This window comes from Anabrus simplex, chromosome 3 (assembly GCF_040414725.1).
Source record: "Anabrus simplex isolate iqAnaSimp1 chromosome 3, ASM4041472v1, whole genome shotgun sequence".
Lineage (NCBI taxonomy): Eukaryota > Metazoa > Arthropoda > Insecta > Orthoptera > Tettigoniidae > Anabrus > Anabrus simplex.
In genome coordinates this window covers 284,070,468-284,088,908 of record NC_090267.1, presented here as the reverse complement: position 1 = coordinate 284,088,908, position 18,441 = coordinate 284,070,468, and the positions used below count along the sequence as shown (strand labels likewise).

The 18,441-nt window shown below is 39.0% G+C and overlaps 1 protein-coding gene across 3 annotated transcripts in view; it reads left to right on the top strand.

Moving 5' to 3' along the window:
- aft (adrift) overlaps positions 1-18,441 on the top strand; it is a 436,902-nt gene that overhangs the window by 10,747 nt on the left and 407,714 nt on the right. The window lies entirely within an intron of this gene.

Below are 18,441 nucleotides of genomic sequence, written 5' to 3'. Positions count from 1 at the left end.
GATGTATTATTTACATAATATTCACAAGACCAGTTCAACATTCAAGCAATTCGACACACACACTCTCTCTCTCTCTCTTACTTGAATCCCCACATATACTTTAGCTTGGCCATCTCCCCCCTGTGGGTGGGGGCCGTAGAATAACACCCACGGTATCCCCTGCCTGTCGTAAGAGGCGACTAAAAGGGGGCCCAGGGGATCTGAACTTTGGAGCGTGGTTTGGCGACCACGGGGCCCATAGCTGAGTCCTGGCATTGCTTCCACTTGTGCCAGGCTCCTCACTTTCATCTATCCTATCCGACCTCTCTTGGTCAACTCTTGTTCTTTTCCGACCCCAACGCTATTAGGTTTGCGAGGGCTGGGGAGTATTTCATTTTCACGCCCTTCGTGGCCCTTGCCTTCCTTTGGCCGATATCTTCATTTTTCGAAGTGTCGGATCCCTTGCATTTTTCCCTCTGATTAGTGTTATATAGAAGATGGTTACTCAGTTGTACTTCCTCTTAAAACAATAATCACCACCACCACCACCTTGGCCGTCTCATTCATACTCACGTACAGTCTCACTCACTCGGGATCACATAAACTTTCATCCGTCCACCTACGCATACTGAGCATACACACAGTAGAATATTATGTTATGTGCAGAAGGTTTTGTTATGTATACATTCTTTTTACACATTTACAAACTTTTACATCAGATAGTTCTTTTGTCTGTGGTGAGAGTTCATTCCATAGCTGAGCTGAACGAATAAAGAAGCCACTTTGATATGATGCTGTTCCTGCAAGTGGAGGGAAAAAGGACACATCTTGACCTCTTTGAGCAGAATGATAGTTCAGCTGTAAGCAGTTGAAAGGGTTGATGTGAATGTTACGTGCGGGATTTTCTCAGGAAAGCAATATCCATTTGTTTACAGAGAGCTGTTATGGGGGTCAGTGACCTGGCTGTATTTAAATGACCGTGTTGAGTAATTAATCGTTCTGCTTGGCATTGAATTCCCTCTAGTTTCGTCGTTCTACACTGTGGAGGGGTGCCAGGAAGGAAGCCCATACAATGGTATTGGCTGTACTAATGTCAAATAGGCCATCTCAACTGCTGAACTGCTTTCTTTCTGGCTCCCAGTAGAGAGACATACTGTATATATATTGTACCAGGAAATTATTAATTGATAAGCCACGACTAGTTATCTTAACCGCAGGGCACACTGGGTGTAGACCTGGAGCTGGGTACAGAGAAAGGTCCTAACTACAATAAGTTCAGATGTTTAAAATACTGAATTTATTCACATAAGGTTCACCTTACAATTGTGCTGGTTACAGTGAAGTTGTGTATAGATACTCCTTGTTGAACGGCAACCCAACCATGGAAACACAATCCCTCGTGTATAGCGACCAAAGCAGTGAACCACGATCCCTCAAAGGCAGCAATCAAACCATGGAACCACAATCCCTTATAGGCAACAATCGAACCATGGAAACACGATCCCTCGCGTTCAGCAACCGAACCATGGAACCACGATCCGTTGTAAGTAGCAATGGTCGTCGTTCGTTCTAAAAGGTCTCGGCGCGGGGTAATCACTCGCTGATTATGTTACGCGAGTGTCCACACTCAGCAGTCCCCCGAGTTTGTAATGATTTCACGTACACCACAGCCCCTCTTAATCGTAACGTAATATTTAATCATTGGCTCAGCTCTGAATTAGAACCAGAATGTTAGTGTGGTAAAATAAGTTGCACTTGTGTGAAAAGATTGTGGTTGTTTCCCCACACACACAAAAATAAAGTTTCAATCCATTCACTTGCATGGTGTCTTCCCACAAAACTGAAATTAATACTGTTCCTTTGCACTAATAAATGCACAATTTATTCCTTTTCGCATAAAAAAATATAGTGTCTGATGGAATAACTTAGAATGATTCCTGAATGTTCTATAATTTTTAATGAAATTGAATGTCTGCGGCGACCTACCGAAAGCACTTGTGAGATAAAGTGTCAATTAGCAAATCACAGTTCAAATGGAAATATCACTGTAATCACTGCATTCTACACAAATGTGTGAAGCGATCTACGACTGCACTCGTAAAATTAAATGTATATTCACAAAGTACGATTCGCTTGGAAATAGCATTTATAATTACTGCATTCTACACAAAGCACTTATTATTATTATTATTTTCTTTCCGATGAGGCCTTCTAAGGACCATGTACCAATTTCAATTCAGTTCTTCATACTTTGTTGTTTTCTCTTCCGCTCCTCCCAATATTCTTTCATACTTTCATTATGCTGTTTCCTTCTGTCCTCGCACCGGGCTTCTTGTTCAGTCTTCCTTGGAATCCTTGCATACTTACTACCCTCTTTATAAAAATTTCTCTGTCCATAGTTTCTTTTTCTCTTATATTATTTCTTTCTAAATCTTTCTTTACTTCTTGAATTCAGCTAGTTGTTGCCTTTTTGACCCAAAGGTACTCTAAAATCCTTTTTATTAATCTGGAATCATCCATTCTGTAAATATGTCCGAAAAATTGCTATCTCCTTTTTCTTATGGTTTCTGTTATGTTTTCTATGTTCCTGTATATTTTGTCATTAGATCTCAATTTCCATACTTCTGTTATTTTCACAGGGCCTAAGCTTTTTCTCGTGATTCTCCTTTCTAATACCTCAAGTTTATCTAATCTATAGTTTAGTACCAGGCATTCACTTGCATATATGCATTCCGGTTTCACCACTGTAGATTTTTATAGTCACTTTTTGTTATAAAAATTCTTTGTGATACCATATGCTCCTTCCATCATGTGTACCCTTTCTTCTACTGCAGATTTGTCTAAACCATTTTCTTGAATTATTTCTCCCAGGTATTTGTTTTCGTTACTCTCTCCACTGGACCAACATCTGTTTCCAAAAATTTTGGAGCATTCTTGATGTTTGTAATAAATTTTGTTTTTTCTACGGAGATTTTCAAACCTGTCTTGTTGACTATTTCTTCCAAGAGATTAATTTGTGTTGTTGCACTTGTTAGGTTTTCTGACAGTATAGCAAAATCGTCTGCAAATGCTAGACAATTTATTTCAGTGCCTTTGTTTTTTCTCCCCAAAGTTACCGTCAAAATGTTATGGTCTTTAAGCTTTAGGTTCCAAATTCTTACAATTTTCTCTAGAACACAGTTGAATAGAAGGGGTGACAAACTGTCACCTTGCCATACCCCTGTATTTATCTTAATAGGTTTTGATATCCCACCCATAAATTTCACCTTTGAAATTGTGTCGATAAAGGTTTCACTTATTAGGTTTGCCAGTTTAGTTTTCACTCCAAATTCACAAATTGTGTTATCTATGGTTTCTCTATTAGCCGAGTCAAAGGCTTTTTTAAAATCTACAAAAGTCACAACAATGTCTTTTGAATTCAATATCCTATGGCGAATTATGGGTTTTAAGTTAAATATTTGTTGTGAACAAGATCTACCTTTTCAAAATCCAGTTTGATACCCAGTTGCTTGTCAAGTGATGTTTCTACTCTATTCAGCAATATTTTTGAGAATACCTTGTATGCAATTTGCAGAAGAGAGATGCCTCTATAGTTATCAACGTTTTGTTTGTCCTTTTTTTGTGCATTGGGTGTATTAGAGCCACTTTCCATTCTTCTGGAATCCTCTCTGTTTTCCAAATATCTTCGATTAACTGCAGCTCTTCAATGATTTTTGACTGAGACCATTTCAAAGTTCAGCTGTTATAGAGTCTACTCCACTAGCTTTATTATTTTTTAGACTGTTAATTACCTCTTTAATTTCTTCAGCAGTGCGTAGTATATCTTTGTCCAGATTTTCAGTCGTTTGAGAGAATTCCAACTTATGGTCAGGTTCAGGGCAGTTTAAAAGTTGATCAAAGTGCTTTGCAAGTATTTCAGTTCTCAGCATTGCTTAGGCCAATTCTACCATTTTCATCTGTCAAGCATATCTAGGTGCTTGATACTCCTTTAATTGACTCTTAAAAGTCTGATAGAAGTTTTGAGTTATTTTTAACAAAACACTCTTGCAGGTCAATAAGTTGTGATTTTGTGAAAGTTCTTTTAACTCCCCTTATTATTCTAGCAGTGTCTTCCCTTTGCTGTTTGAATTGGTCATAGTGCTCAGTCTTTCCATAGGATTTTAACTTTTTCCATTGTTTTATTTTCTCTTGTAATGCATCTTCACATAATTGATCCCACCAAGGTTTCTTTTTAGGTCTGACTAGCCCAAATGTTTTCTGGGCTGCATTGGTTATTTCTTTAGATAAATCTTGCCACTTCCCATGATGAGATACTTTTATTTCTTCCTGAAATGTTTCCAATGTTTTTGTGTAATATTGAAGTCTATTTGTGTTATGTTTGTTTACTCTTTCCCCTCTTTTGTGATTTCTGTTGGGTAAGAATTTTAGTTTGATTTTAGACAAGTAGTGATCGGAATCAAATTCTCTGCTTCTTACTACCTTGACATTCATAATTTCTTTCACATTTCTTATGGATATAGCTACATGATCCAGTTGAAATTCACCTAGTAATGGATTTGGAGAAATCCATGTTTTAGCTTTTCTTGGCAATTTCTTGAAGAAAGTTGACATTAACTTCAGCTGAAAATTTTTACAGATACTGTAGTAATTAATCTCATTCCATTGATGTTTGTTCTTTTGTGTGCAGCATATTCTCCCACTATTGGTCTGTGAATTCTTTCTCTTCCTACTTGGGCATTGAAATATACAAGTAATATCACCACATTTGATTTTGGAATTTTAGATAATTCATCATCCAGGAATGTCCAGAATTCTTCTACTTTATTTGGGTTCTTTTTTGTTGTCTTCTTTTATTGGTGCATGACAGTTAATAAAAAGTATATTTTTTATTTCTGTAGTTCATTGTTAAAAGAGATATCCATTCTGTGCAGGATTTGAATTCAGTTACATTGTCTAATAATCTTTTATGGACATAAAAGGCTGTTCCCAAGAGTGGCATTCCTTTCATAATTTAAATTGCACGTTTACCTTTAAAGATTTGATAATCTTTTGTTTCTGTTACATTCTCATCTAAAAATCTCGTCTTTTGTACTCCTAAGATTTAAATTCTGTTTCTATCTAGAAGTAGTTCTAATTCCTTCTGTTTACGAACCTTCAACAAAGAATTTACATTCAAAGTGCCTGCAAAACACTTCTGTTTAAACTTAAGTCTGGACGGATTCCAAGGATGCTCCGACTCATCCTTATTGCAGAGGTTGGGACTCCCCAGAACCCTAGGTCCTGATGCATTGCATAACGCAATGATGGATTTCTCTTCCGAGCTGCCACCTGGGGTAGTGCTTCCTTTCAGCAGCTTTTCCATTCTGCAATTGAAATTGTATGTTTCAAGGGTAGGAATAATATTCCAAAGTAAGATCAGATTGTTAGTCTGAAATGTTTGATTTTTGTGGTTGACTCCACTAGGTTCTTCCGCCCTCTCAACCGTTGAGAAATGAGATTCTTCTTCTGCCTTTGAGACCGTTGACCGTTTTTCTCTTGACCTCAGTTGATCCGCGGCTGCTTATTTGGCATTGTCTTATTCACACCTGTCCTGCATATCTACAGGAACTTCCCTCTTATTTTCTATTAGCAAAGTTCAATTCACTTGAACATATCACTTATAATGACTGCATTCTCCACAACGTCTGAAGTGAACTACTAGAACACTTGTAATATGAAAAGTCCATTAGCAATGTATCTTAATATTCTATCACTCCAGTCGCAATGTTAAAGTTTTCAATGAAATTCACTTTGAAACTGTTCTGACATATGTGACACACGTAAGTATTGGTTATACTGTGATTCTCAAGTCTTGGAGTCAAACTCAAATCTTAATAAGTTCCTTAATAAAATTCTACTCACTGCAAATGTATAAGTTCCATAACACCGGAATTAATCTATGTCCAAAGTATGTACTTCACTCGGACAGAGTTCTGTGTTGTAAATACGACGCAGTGTACCAGCATTGTCGAGGTGTAGACTGTTGCTGAACTGTTGGTGCACTGGTGACAGGGCTCCGAATGGTGGCCCTTTTATATGAAACTGGCTCTGATGTCATGATTTACAAAACCTTGAATATCTCCGTAATCCCTGGATTGATTTTGGAGAAATTAATACAAGGAGACGTTTGAAATGTGTACTATAACATGCCGTTGTTTCTAAATTGATATCTCAGTCAGTTCAGGATTTAGAAAATTTCTTGCCTGGATCTTTTGAGAATGTATGATGTAACCTGTCCTTGAAGAGCGCTGGCCAGGCGATGACACAAGCAGCGTTGTGTGGGTCGACCACTTGCTCCTGTGGGAGTTTGTTTCTGTATACGTTCGAAAAATACACGCCAGTACTTCATCAGTTCTTCATGGTGAATAGTTTTTAAGAAATACTTTATGTACGGTCAATCCTGGTACAATATATACACCACGAACCTGCTACGCTGGCGTAGCAGCGGGAGAGGTGATACTCCCACGTGGCACGTCCCAGGTGGCGGATAGGGGGTTCCTAACTGGCTTGCCGGCGGACTTGAGGGAAATAAAATACCTCTTGTGGACCAAACACACCCCCCCTGTGGGTTGGCGAGGCAGGCAAACAATTCATCCACGGTATCCCCTGCCTGTCGTAAGAGGTGACTAAAAGGGGCGACCAAGGGATGATCCACTTAGAACCATGAGACTACTTGTAATAACTACCATTACGCAGGGAACACCATGGGTCGCATTTACTTGCGCGTAGTACCACGATGTTAGGTACGCAATTGGTTTGTGATTAGTAGCGACAGTGTGTGAATTAGGAGGTGGGTCCTACAGTACCTGTGATTCGTACCCCTATATGAGCGACACCATGGGATTAGCGACATCATGGTTCTGCCTTACCTATGCTCAGTTCCCACCATGTGAGGAATTCCACGGGATAGTATGAGTCCCTGTGGTTAGTCCACTTATATGAGGAACGCCATAGGTTTGCGTTGCCTTTAGAACACAGTTCTATAACTCTTATCTTTAAATTGTTAGAAATGAACTCTAACCATCATCACCTTGGTCTCCCTCTACTACTCTTACCCTCCATAACAGAGTTCATTATTCTCCTAGGTAACCTATCCTCCTCCATTCGCCTCACATGACCCCACCACCAAAGCCGGTTTACACATACTGCTTCATCCATCGAGTTAATTCCCAACTTATCCTTTATATCCTCATTCCGAGTACCTTCCTGCAATTCTTCTCACCTGTTTGTACCAGCAATCATTCTCTCTACTTTCATGTCTGTTACTTCTAACTTATGAATAAGATATCCTGCGTCCTCACAGCTTTCACTCCCGTAAAGCAAAGTTGGTCTGAAAACTGACAGAGATGTAAAGACAGTTTTGTCCGGGATCCTTCTTGCAAAGCTGTTATCACAACTGCAGGCTTGATTCAATCTCGCGTACTATACTACCGTCCTGGCAGAACACACGTCCTAATACTTGAAATTGTCTACTTGTTTCAGCTTTGTATACCCAATCTGACATTCAATTCTCTTGTATTTCTTAGCTACTGACATCAATTCAGTCTCAGAAAAGCCAATTTTCATACCATACTCATTGCACCTATTTTCAAGTTACAAGATATTAGACTGAAGGCTTTTGGCAGTATCTGCCATTAAGACCAAGTCATCAGCACAGTCAGAACTGCTTACAACATTTTCACCTAACTGAATCCCACCCTGCCACTTTATACCTTTCAGCAGATGATCCATGTAAACTATAAACAACAAAAGTGAAAAGTTACAGCCTTGTAATTGACTTAAAAAACCAGCAAGGACTTATGCATACACCTGGTACACGTACTGATTTATCCCTGTAAGTACCTTGAACCAAGAAGTCATTCTACCATCAATTCTCATTAACGTGTGAATCTGTCTTTAAGAGTTCCATAAAGTTTTCTCTCGAATGGGAGTTAATGGGAGAAGACTAGTGCCATCTTTGAAGAGAGTTCTAGTTTGTTGCTTTAGGGTAGGTTCTGCATTTCATGTAGTTTTACTGTTCAGCATAGGTTCTTCAATATCCAAGTTCTTCTCTTTAATAATCTTTGGATTTTTGGTATTGTAGTTCTGTTTTGCAGCTAATTTGGGATCATTCTGCCAAGCAGCGTGCCTGGTGGCCATGATTGTTGAGGTGTCAAGTCTATATGGTGTGACACTATGTTTAGCCTGTTTGAATCCTGTTGGTGGAGAAAATTTTTACCATTAGAATGTTGGCTGGCTGCGTAGGAGAGGTGGTGGTATACAATTTCTAATCGCTAGGTTGCGTGCAAAAAGCCTGGATTCAATTCCAAAGCTCTCTGCAATCTGTTCATTGGATGGTGATGTTAAGCTGTGAGCAGAACCCTCGGTTTAGTACGACAGTAGGCGGCTATGTGTCGATACCGGGTTTCACCTTCTCCCTTCATCATCATCATCATCATGATGTCGCAACGTAGGTTGCCCATGGGCGTCAAACAGAATGACCTGCAACAGGCGAGCCAAACATGTCCCCAGACACTCGTGGCACTAAAAGCCATATGGTAAATAAATATTCCGCCAAACATTTGTTTCCTTTGTTTTAGGTCTATGATGGTTTGCATTTCCCTATCATTACCAAACCAATGCTGATGTTTCCTTGTGACGAATGCTACGGTTTCCTTAAAGGCTGAGAGTACCACTTGTATAACTACGTACTGTCCATTGCTGTCCATTGACATCTGAATATTCAGATGGTAGTTTTACATTCAGGAGATTGTGGGAATAAGATTTAGTTTCATTATCTGTAAGTCACTTGATGTTGAGTTTTGCTTTTATTATGTTTGAGAATCATGCTGAGCTTTGACAGACTGGATCAATTGGAGCTCTATACAGCAACCTTCAGCACATACAATGGCTCTTGTAATTCATACATCATGTTCATTTCTGGTCTGCGTTATTACATAATCAGTTAGATTCCAGTGCTTTTATTTAGGGTGATGTCATGATATTTTGAACTCTGTTCTTTTGCTTAGAGTATGTATAATGATGAGATTGTACTCTGAACCTTTAGTAAGCAGGAGGATTCCATTAGAGTTTCTGTTGTCATGCCCTCTGTGTCATTGTTTCCTGCCCATAGTGCAGAATCTCTGCTAACTTGAGCATTGATTGAAGTTTCCTGAAACCGTGCAATTGGCTGTGTGGTTTGGTCACATAGCTATCAGCTGCATTTGGGAGGTAGTGGGTTTGAACCCTACTGTGCGCTGGGCTGAGGCGCTGGCCTTCTGACTCCAACTGGGCAGGTTCGATCCTGGCTCAGTCTGATGGTATTTGAAGGTGCTCAGATACGTCAGCCTTGTGTCGGTAGATTTACTGGCACGTGAAAGAACTCCTGTGGGACAAAATTCCGGCACCTCGGCATCTCCGAAAGCCATAAAAGTAGTTAATGGGATATAAATCAAATAACATTATTATTGAACCCCACTGTCGGCAGCCCTGAAAGTGGTTTTTCGTGGTTTCCCCATTTTCACACCTAGCAGATGCTGGGGCTGTACCTTTATTATGGCCATGGTCACTTCCTTCCCACTCCTAGCCCTTTCCTATCTCATCATCGCCTTGAGACCTATCTGTGTTGGTACTACATAAAGCAGGTTTAAAAAAAAGAAGTCTCCTCAAAGGATAATTTTGTCAGGGAAAGGTACATTTGTTAAAACTTCATCAAGTTGAGAGTAGGAAGTCTTCTTTCTGGTATAATAATTGTATGGCCTCAGCTACCATGTGCAAGCATTTTAATTTGACACCATGTGGCTGCTTGCTTGTCAATTTCGATATTCCATTTTACTCTAGACCTACTAGATGGCTGAGTCTTAATGAATTTTGTCGAGTAAACACCAAGTGTGTTACCAGGGATCTTCTACATACTGACATCTTAGGACATAGATTGTCCAATGGAAATTTTCCGCCCTTCAAAAATCCAAATATCTTTAGCGGGTTTGAACCTGCTATCTTGGGATCCGGAGGCTGACACTCCACCACTGATCCACAGATCATTGATGTTGAAGCATATATATTGATTACAGTAGCTCGTCTATGTGATAAGCAAATTTGTTTTTTTCCTTCCTTTCTAAAAGCATGTGTAACCACTACCTTGTTCCTTCAGCTGATCAGCTATTGGTTTTCAACCTCAGTTCCAGAAAAAGTAAGTTTAATTTTGGAAAAGTAATTTTAATTACAGAAAAGTTAAGTTCTATTTTAGAAAAAGAGCTCTACTCATCATATATGGAAACACATACAGTGTGTTACTGTATTAGTGTATTGTTTTATTCTCTACATCGAGAAGCATGACAATGCTCTAGTTGTCTTAGTGACGAGTAAACAGACCATACAATTCCATATTGTTCCATGTACAACATTTAAGTAATAATAATTTTACTTGTGCAATATGAAAAACAGAGGAGAAGTTATTAGAGATCTAACAGGAAAATATTATAAGGTATACGAAGAATGTCATAATCGAATTCTGAATGCTGCAGAAAATAGTGAAAACTGGAAACAGATGGTTACAGCTGATGGAGTGAAGTACAAGACTGCTTATGACTGGCTCAGAAAAAGGTAGTGTCCAACAAAAATAATGTGGTGGTAAGTGGCATCCTAAACTGTCTGAAGATGTAGATTCCATTATTCAGTGGATAACTGAAACTTCACAGCTTACATTAAAAAGTATGTGCCAACGTTTAAAGCAAGAAAAAGGCATAAGTGTTTCAAAGCAGTATGTGTCCAAAACTCTGGATTGATATTTAATAATGCTGATGAAAGTTTACAACCTTCCTTATGAGGTAGGCTAAATTCAATTGAAAACAAGATGAAAAAAAAGACAGTATAGAAAAAATACTGGAATTTGCTAGCCAATAGAAGTATGTAGTATTCATTGATGAAACAAACTTCAACCTGTACTGTAGAAGAAGTATGGGACGTGCAAGACGCGGAGAAATTGTTGTTGTTAAGGTACCGAACAGTAAAGGACCAGATCTTCATATTGTAGGTTGCATTTCTTCCACGGGTTTAGAATTCTGGCAACACAAACAAGGTGCATTCAGGAGAGACCACTTCATCAAGTTTATGTCTCACTGTATACGAGTAATGGTAAATAATGGACACGACATGGAACACATTTCGTAAAAAATTTTCAAGAATAAATAGTTACTTGTACTTGTAAAATGGAAGACATTTAGCGATAATTATAAAGTCATCACATATTCATTTATTTGGGACCAGTTTCGGCAGTAGGTTATGCCATCAGCCTAGGAAGTAAGACAAAGACATTGGAAATAGAGTACATTACATTTCTTAAAATTAATATTAAAATCGTAAAATTAAATTAAAATTTACATCTTGATTAAATACGGAACCTAAAAATGATATTTTTGACACTAGATGGAAGACATTGTCGTCGTTTTAGACAACGCTCCAGCTCATTCCCGTTATGAGGAAATACCACAAGAACAAGAGTTTGCTTGGTTGCACATTTGTTGCCTAGCACCTTACAACTTCATGTTGAACCCAATTGAACCTGTGTGGAGTGCTGTAGAAGCACACATTAAGCAACATCTGGGGGAGACCCACATCATTTTGATAAGGATTGATCGAGCTATGATGAAAATTGAATTCAGACTTCGCCACCTGGAGATTATCGCTGATGGTGCAATACCAGCTATTACTGCTCAGATGTGCCTACGGTCTGCCAAAAAAGTGCATATACATTATCCTGCTGTCTTGTGAATGGAAGACATGACTGTGGAAAACTAATTTCAAAAATTGATAAACTTGTTTAGTTATTAACTGATTTAATTTATCTTTGTGCGCAGAACTTTTTAAGGACAACAGAGAAAATGTAAATTTCACTTATATTTATTATGAAATTAAACTGACATTTTCTGAAATTGAAATTACTTTTTCTGAAGTTGAGATTACTTTTTCTGAAATTAAGCTTACTTTTTCTGAAATTGAGGTTGAAAACCTATACTCAGAGAATCAATATCAAATCTTTTCAGTTCACAAGCCATGGTTACTGTTTGATATGAGTGAGTTTTGGTATCAGTTTTCAAAGGAGTTAAAATGTTCCTTGTAATAAAGTTAATTTTCGTTGTTGAGTTTTGACGACACATGGTGTACCATCTGGATGTGGTTATCCAGTCAGTTAGTGGTTAGGCAGACTTTATTTAGGGCACCTTTTCTTGCCCACTCCCCATTCGAAGTAAGGACTTTTTTGCCACAAGTGGAACACCGGAGTCTCTTTACATCTTGACCTCGACCAAAATGGTATTCATTTACTCACTACCTTCGTGCTGGTTTCTCATAAAAATCTCCCAGACTACACTATCCTGTTCCCACCACAGATATCTGATCTTCATAGGACTGAGTCTGGTGTTCAATTTTTTTTTTTTTTTAATTGTTCCTTGGAAGAAGCTTGGGGTGTTCTCTTTTAATGTGGAAATGTTGGTGAACTACAACAGTCACTCAGTCCCTGACAGATCCAAGCCCAATTTGTTGGCTTAGAATCTTCAATGACTGGAATTTTTGAGAATTCTGCTGCCTTCCAGGTTATGGGTATATTACAGATGCTTAAAGCTGCCCACAGACATACAATATTATTGCACAACAATCGGGTTTGTGCAATAAATAGAATCGTGTGGATATAATATTGCTGGTTGTCTATGGGCACCTTTACCAACATTAGGGGTGTAGATGAGCTTCCCCAAAGCACACTTTGTAATTCGTTGGTTTTTTTGTGTATGGTTCTCATGGCCACAGGCATTATGGTTCATCCAGGATTCCATAGCAGGAAATCTGGTCTTCTAGACATCTTTATTAACCACAAGAAGATATAGATCATCTCTTTTGCCAAATTTGCCTTACTGGAAGATTCCTTCACTGAACCCACCACTGAAGATTTCACTGTGACTCTAGCAAGGGCCTTTACAAAGTACTATCTACTGTTTTTAAAAAGACTTCAAAAGAAAAAGAAATGTTACTCCTCTACCCATTCCTGTTTCTTATTTGTTCCAACCTGTATATTATTAGTGTTATTAGTGTTTAAAAACTTAATTATTTATTTTATTTATTTTGTGTCAGTGTTGAAAAAACTTAAAATATAAATCAGGTATTATATACAAACAAAACAAAGTACGTCTTATGTCACAGACATTTTCACACAAAGGCTGCCCAGAAATGGGCAACAGCAATTCCCTCTTCAGTGGCTTGAGTCAAGTCTTGAAGTGTAGGCCCTACAACGAACAGGACAGGACTGACAGTCATAAAGGTGTTGGGTAGTTTGTTGCTCCCTGCAATTGCAGAAGTCTGACTGATCTTATAAATAACCCCATTTTTTTAGGTTATCCTTGGATTTACCTACTCCACTCCTCAGTCGATTCAGTGTCTTCCAGGTTGTCCATTCCAAATGATGACCAGGGGGTGGAGATTCAGAAGGCACCATCCAATCAGAAAGATGCTCCATTCTTGCCCGCCACATATCACAACGAGCTGTTCTTGTTGGTTTATCCAGAGCCTTGGAGACGGTGAGGAAACTTTTCCTGGACTTCAGTCTTCTGGATGGAGGTCATGCCCCAATAAAGGGTGGGTGTTAGTGAGATCCACCATCGACCTCTCTTGCCTTGCAAACACTTCTTGCCAAATGTCTCGAGGAGCAATACCAGCCAAGCAGTAAAGTTTGTAATTCAGTAATGATTTTGCATGAACTATATGATATGAAAGAGGTACTGATTGCATATTTGAGATTCATAGGTGAATTTGCGAAATATAATATGATGAATTTGAAATATGACAAGTAATTATTGGTGGTAATGTCACTAAGCCAGAAGTAAGAATATGAAGTAATTTAGAAAAATAAATAAATAAATAAAGACAACTTTCTGTTTCTAGAGGAGTTTAGCCCAAATAAGGACTCTTCTTTTTCGTACATAATGAATGGTGTGTTATAGTGTGAATTTAACATGGACATAATACTGGAGATCGATAATTACACACTCAAGTTTGGATGTAATACTGGACTGGGAAAGTTGCTGGCTTTGCTAGCATTGGGGAATGCAAAACGTCAGTGCATATGACATGGTGTGCGAGTGATGGGGAAATGCTGAAGGCCAGAGAACTTTTTCATATTGCCTAGTAGAGTGATACTGTCTTTCATTTTGACCTTCTCATAAAGCTTGTCAGGTCGCTCACGGGCGTCATACCAACAGACCTGCACCACACCCCTCTGGAGGCCACATACCATTATTATAAACCTTGTCTGATTTATTCTGCCCTTTGTTTACTTCAGTTGTTTTTTCTTATTGTTTCTTATTGGTAAAATAATAAAAAACTTAAAAACAGTCTGTTTAGTTGCCAGATTTTAATCACTGGAAACAACTTGGCGAACAAATTGGAATTCAATGGGGAGCTATCAATATTAATGGGGATTATGGGAGAAAGAAAGTAGAACCAGCTGAGTCAGCAAAGAGAAGAAAGTAGAACCAGCTGAGTCAGCAAAGAGGATGCGTCTGGACGTGCTAGGAGTAAGTGATATTCGGTTAAGGGGAGATAACGAGGAAGAGAGTGGAGATTATAAAGATTACTTGACGGGAAGGGCAGAGTATGGGGTAGGGCTGTTTATCAGGAATACCATTGCACACAACATAGTTCCTGTTAGACACGTAAATGAGTGAATGATGTGGGTAGATTTGGCAGTTGGAGGAATTAGGACGAGAATTGTCTCAGTGTATTCACCATGTGAGGGTGCAGATGAGGACGAAGTTGACAAGTTATATGAAGCATTGAGTGACATCGTAGTCAGGGTCAACAGCAAGGATAGGATAGCGCTAATGGGCGATTTCAGTGCGAGAGTTGCAAAACAGAACTGAAGGATACGAAAGGATGTTTGGTAAATATGGGGAAGATACAGAAGCTAATGGGAATGGGAAACATTTGCTGGACTTCTGTGCTAGTATGGGTTTAGCAATTACGAATACATTCTTCAAGCATAAGGCTATTCACCGCTACACATGGGAGGCTAGGGGTACCAGATCCATAATAGACTATATTTTAAACGACTTTGAATTCAAAAAGTCTGTTAGGAATGTACAAGTTTTCTGGGGATTTTTCAATGATACAGACCACTATCTGATCTGTAGTGAACTAAGTATCTCTAGGCCAGGATAGAGAAAGGGAAATCTGTCTGAAATGAATAAGGGTAGAAAATCTCCAGGATGAGGAAATTAGACAGAAGTACATGGATGTGATCAGTGAGAAGTTTCGTACAGTTGACAGTAAGCTGGTTCAGGATATAGAAAGAGAATGGGTGGCATACAGGGATGCTGTAATAGAAACAGCAAGGGAATGCGTAGGAACAACTGTGTGTAAAGATGGGAAAAAGCGAACAATTTGGTGGAATGATGAAGTGAGAGCAGCTTGTAAATGTAAAACGAAGGCTTATCAGAAATGGCTTCAAACAAGGGCTGATACAGACAGGGAATTATATGTAGATGAAAGAAACAGAGCGAAACAAATAGTTGTCGAATGCAAAAAGAAGTCGTGGGAAAATTTTGGTAATAACCTGGAAAGGCTAGGTTAAGCAGCAGGGAAACTTTTCTGGACAGTAATAAAGAATCTTAGGAAGGGAGGGGAAAAAGGAAATGAACAGTGTTTTGGGTAATTTTTGTGAACTCATAATAGATCCCAGGGAATCACTGGAGAGGTGGAGGGAATATTTTGAACATTTTCTCAACGTAAAAGGAAATCTTCCTGGTGGTGTAGCTAACAGCCAAGCTCATGGGGAGGAGGAAAATAAAATGATGTTGGTGAAATTACAGTTGAGGATGTGGAAAGAATGGTAAATAAACTCCATAGTCATAAAGCAGCAGGAATAGATGCAATTAGACCTGATATGGTGAAGTATAGTAGGAAGGCAGGGATGGAATGGCTTCATAGAGTAGTAAGATTAGCATGGAGTGTTGGTAGGGTACCTGCAGATTGGACAAAAGCAGTAATTGTACCTATTTATAAGCAAGGGAACAGGAAGGATTGCAACAACTATCGAGGTATCTCATTGATTAGTATACCAGGCAAAGTATTCACTGGCACCTTGGAAGGGAGGGTGCAATCAGTGGTTGAAAAGAAGTTGGATGAAAACCAATGTGATTTCAGACACAGAGGGGCTATGAGGATCAGATTTTCAGTATGCACCAGGTAATTGAAAAAATGCTACTAGAGGAATAGACAGCTGTGTTTATGTTTTGTAGATCTAGGGAATGCATATGACAGGGTTCCGAGGGAAAAGATGTTCAACATATTGGGGGATTATCAAATTAAAGGTAGATTATTAAAATCAGTCAAGGGCATTTATGGACAGACTTCAGTGAGAATTGATGGTAGAATGAGTTCTTGGTTCAGGGTACTTACAGGAGTTAGACAAGGCTGTAATTTTTCACCTTTGCTGTTCATAGAAGCAAGTCAGCTCCCGGATGAAACTATCTTTACATCAGTCTGTTTTCAGACCAACTTTGCTTTATGGGAGCGAAAGCTGGGTGGACTCAGGATACCTTATTCATAAGTTAGAAATAATGGACATGAAAGTAGCTAGAATGATTGCTGGTGCAAACAGGTGGGAATAATGGCAGGAGGGTTCTCGGAATGAGGAGATAAAGAATAAGTTAGGAATTAACTCTATTGATGAAGCTGTACGCATAAACCGGCTTTGGTGTGGGGTCATGCGAGGCGAATGTAGGAGGATATGATAAATGTAAGAAATGTATTCCTTTTCCACAACTTAAATTGTATAGAATAGGTGTTAAAGGAAGATTACTTTCAATACGGATTTGCAATGATTTTCATTACTTGTGTTGGAGGAGGATAGGTTACCTAGGAGAATAATGGACTCTGTTATGGATGGTAAGAGAAGTAGAGGGAGACCAAGATGACGATGGTTAGACTCGGTTTCTAACGATTTAAAGAAAGAGGTATACAACTAATTGAGGCCACAGCACTAGTTGCAGATAGAGGATTGTGGCTTCGTTTAGTAAATTCACAGAGGCTTGCAAACTGAACGCCGAAAGGCATAACAGTCTGTAATGACATATGTATGTATTATGTATGTATGTAACATGACCTCCAGTGGCGTATACTGAGGGCTACCTAGGCTATCCGTGAAGCCCAAACCTCAATTGAGATTGATGGAAGTCTAAAGCACATTACAATGTAAGCATCTAACATATTGTTCCATTTACAAAACTTGAAAGAAGTGAGAAAAAAACATTGCACGTATTTCTGAGAGCAAGGCATCGGAGACTGATACTGCAGCCCAGACTCTCGTCCCTCTCCCCTTGACCCACTTCACGCGGCTTGCTGGCGTATGCCCGATAGGTGCTGGGACCGGAGTGATAGCTGTGCTTGGCTTCGTTCCGTCAGCTCGCCACTGCTAACTATCAACCATGCTTTGCACATCGTATATACTTCCTCACCTCATACTTCTGACTTAATTATATAGATAACTGAGTGCTGGTAGGTCACTCCCATTTACTTCCACATTCTTGTAGGAAGACACTGTAGGGCTGCTGTTAAAGGAGTAATATAGCTTTCTTTTTATAGGTAGATCTGTTAAAATGAAATGCATTCTTTCAGGTTTAGTGTTCTCTTTTGTTGCTTGAAATCAAACCCGTGATCATGGGTCGGACACCACCACTGATCTCCCAAGGAAGCTAATTATCCCCAGAATTATGGGTACTGCTGTAAAATTCAACATGTTTATTTATAATAATAATTATAATAATAATAATGGTGCATGGCATCTGTATAGGCTTGGTGGTGACCTAATGAGGGTACAATGAATGGCGAAGACATCATAAACACCCAGTCTCCAAGCCAGGGTAATTAACAGTGTGAGAGAGTTGATTCTGAAAATTGAATAGGAGCTATCGGACCAAAGGCAAGCATTCTATCCATTGAGCCACAAAGCCGGATTTTAATTTGCTAAACCTTAGGGTACCATCTCCACTGATTAGTTGTTGAGTATTGGCAGTGGTAGAGGCTAGGGCAGTAGTTTGTGAAGCAGCCTTGATAACACTGCAGGCTTCTCCTTTGGCTATTGGCTGTAGCTCAAAATGCTGAAGGCGTCGTGTTCACTAAACCAACTATCGAAAAGGAATAACCTAAGTCTATTGGTAGCCCACGTCTTGATCCCAGCATATTCCACTGATGACCTCCTTTCCTGTTTCTTTAAAAAAGTTGAAATGATTTTCAGAGTACATAGAAGTTGAAGATAAAAATGTGTGTATTAATATATTCCCCCTTGTTTTCAACATCCTTCTGCCTAGTAATGAGCATTAACAACTCAGATGTTGGCAGTTCTTGTTTAGACTAACTCCTACCAACATAATCATGTCATTTGTAGTATGGTGGGTT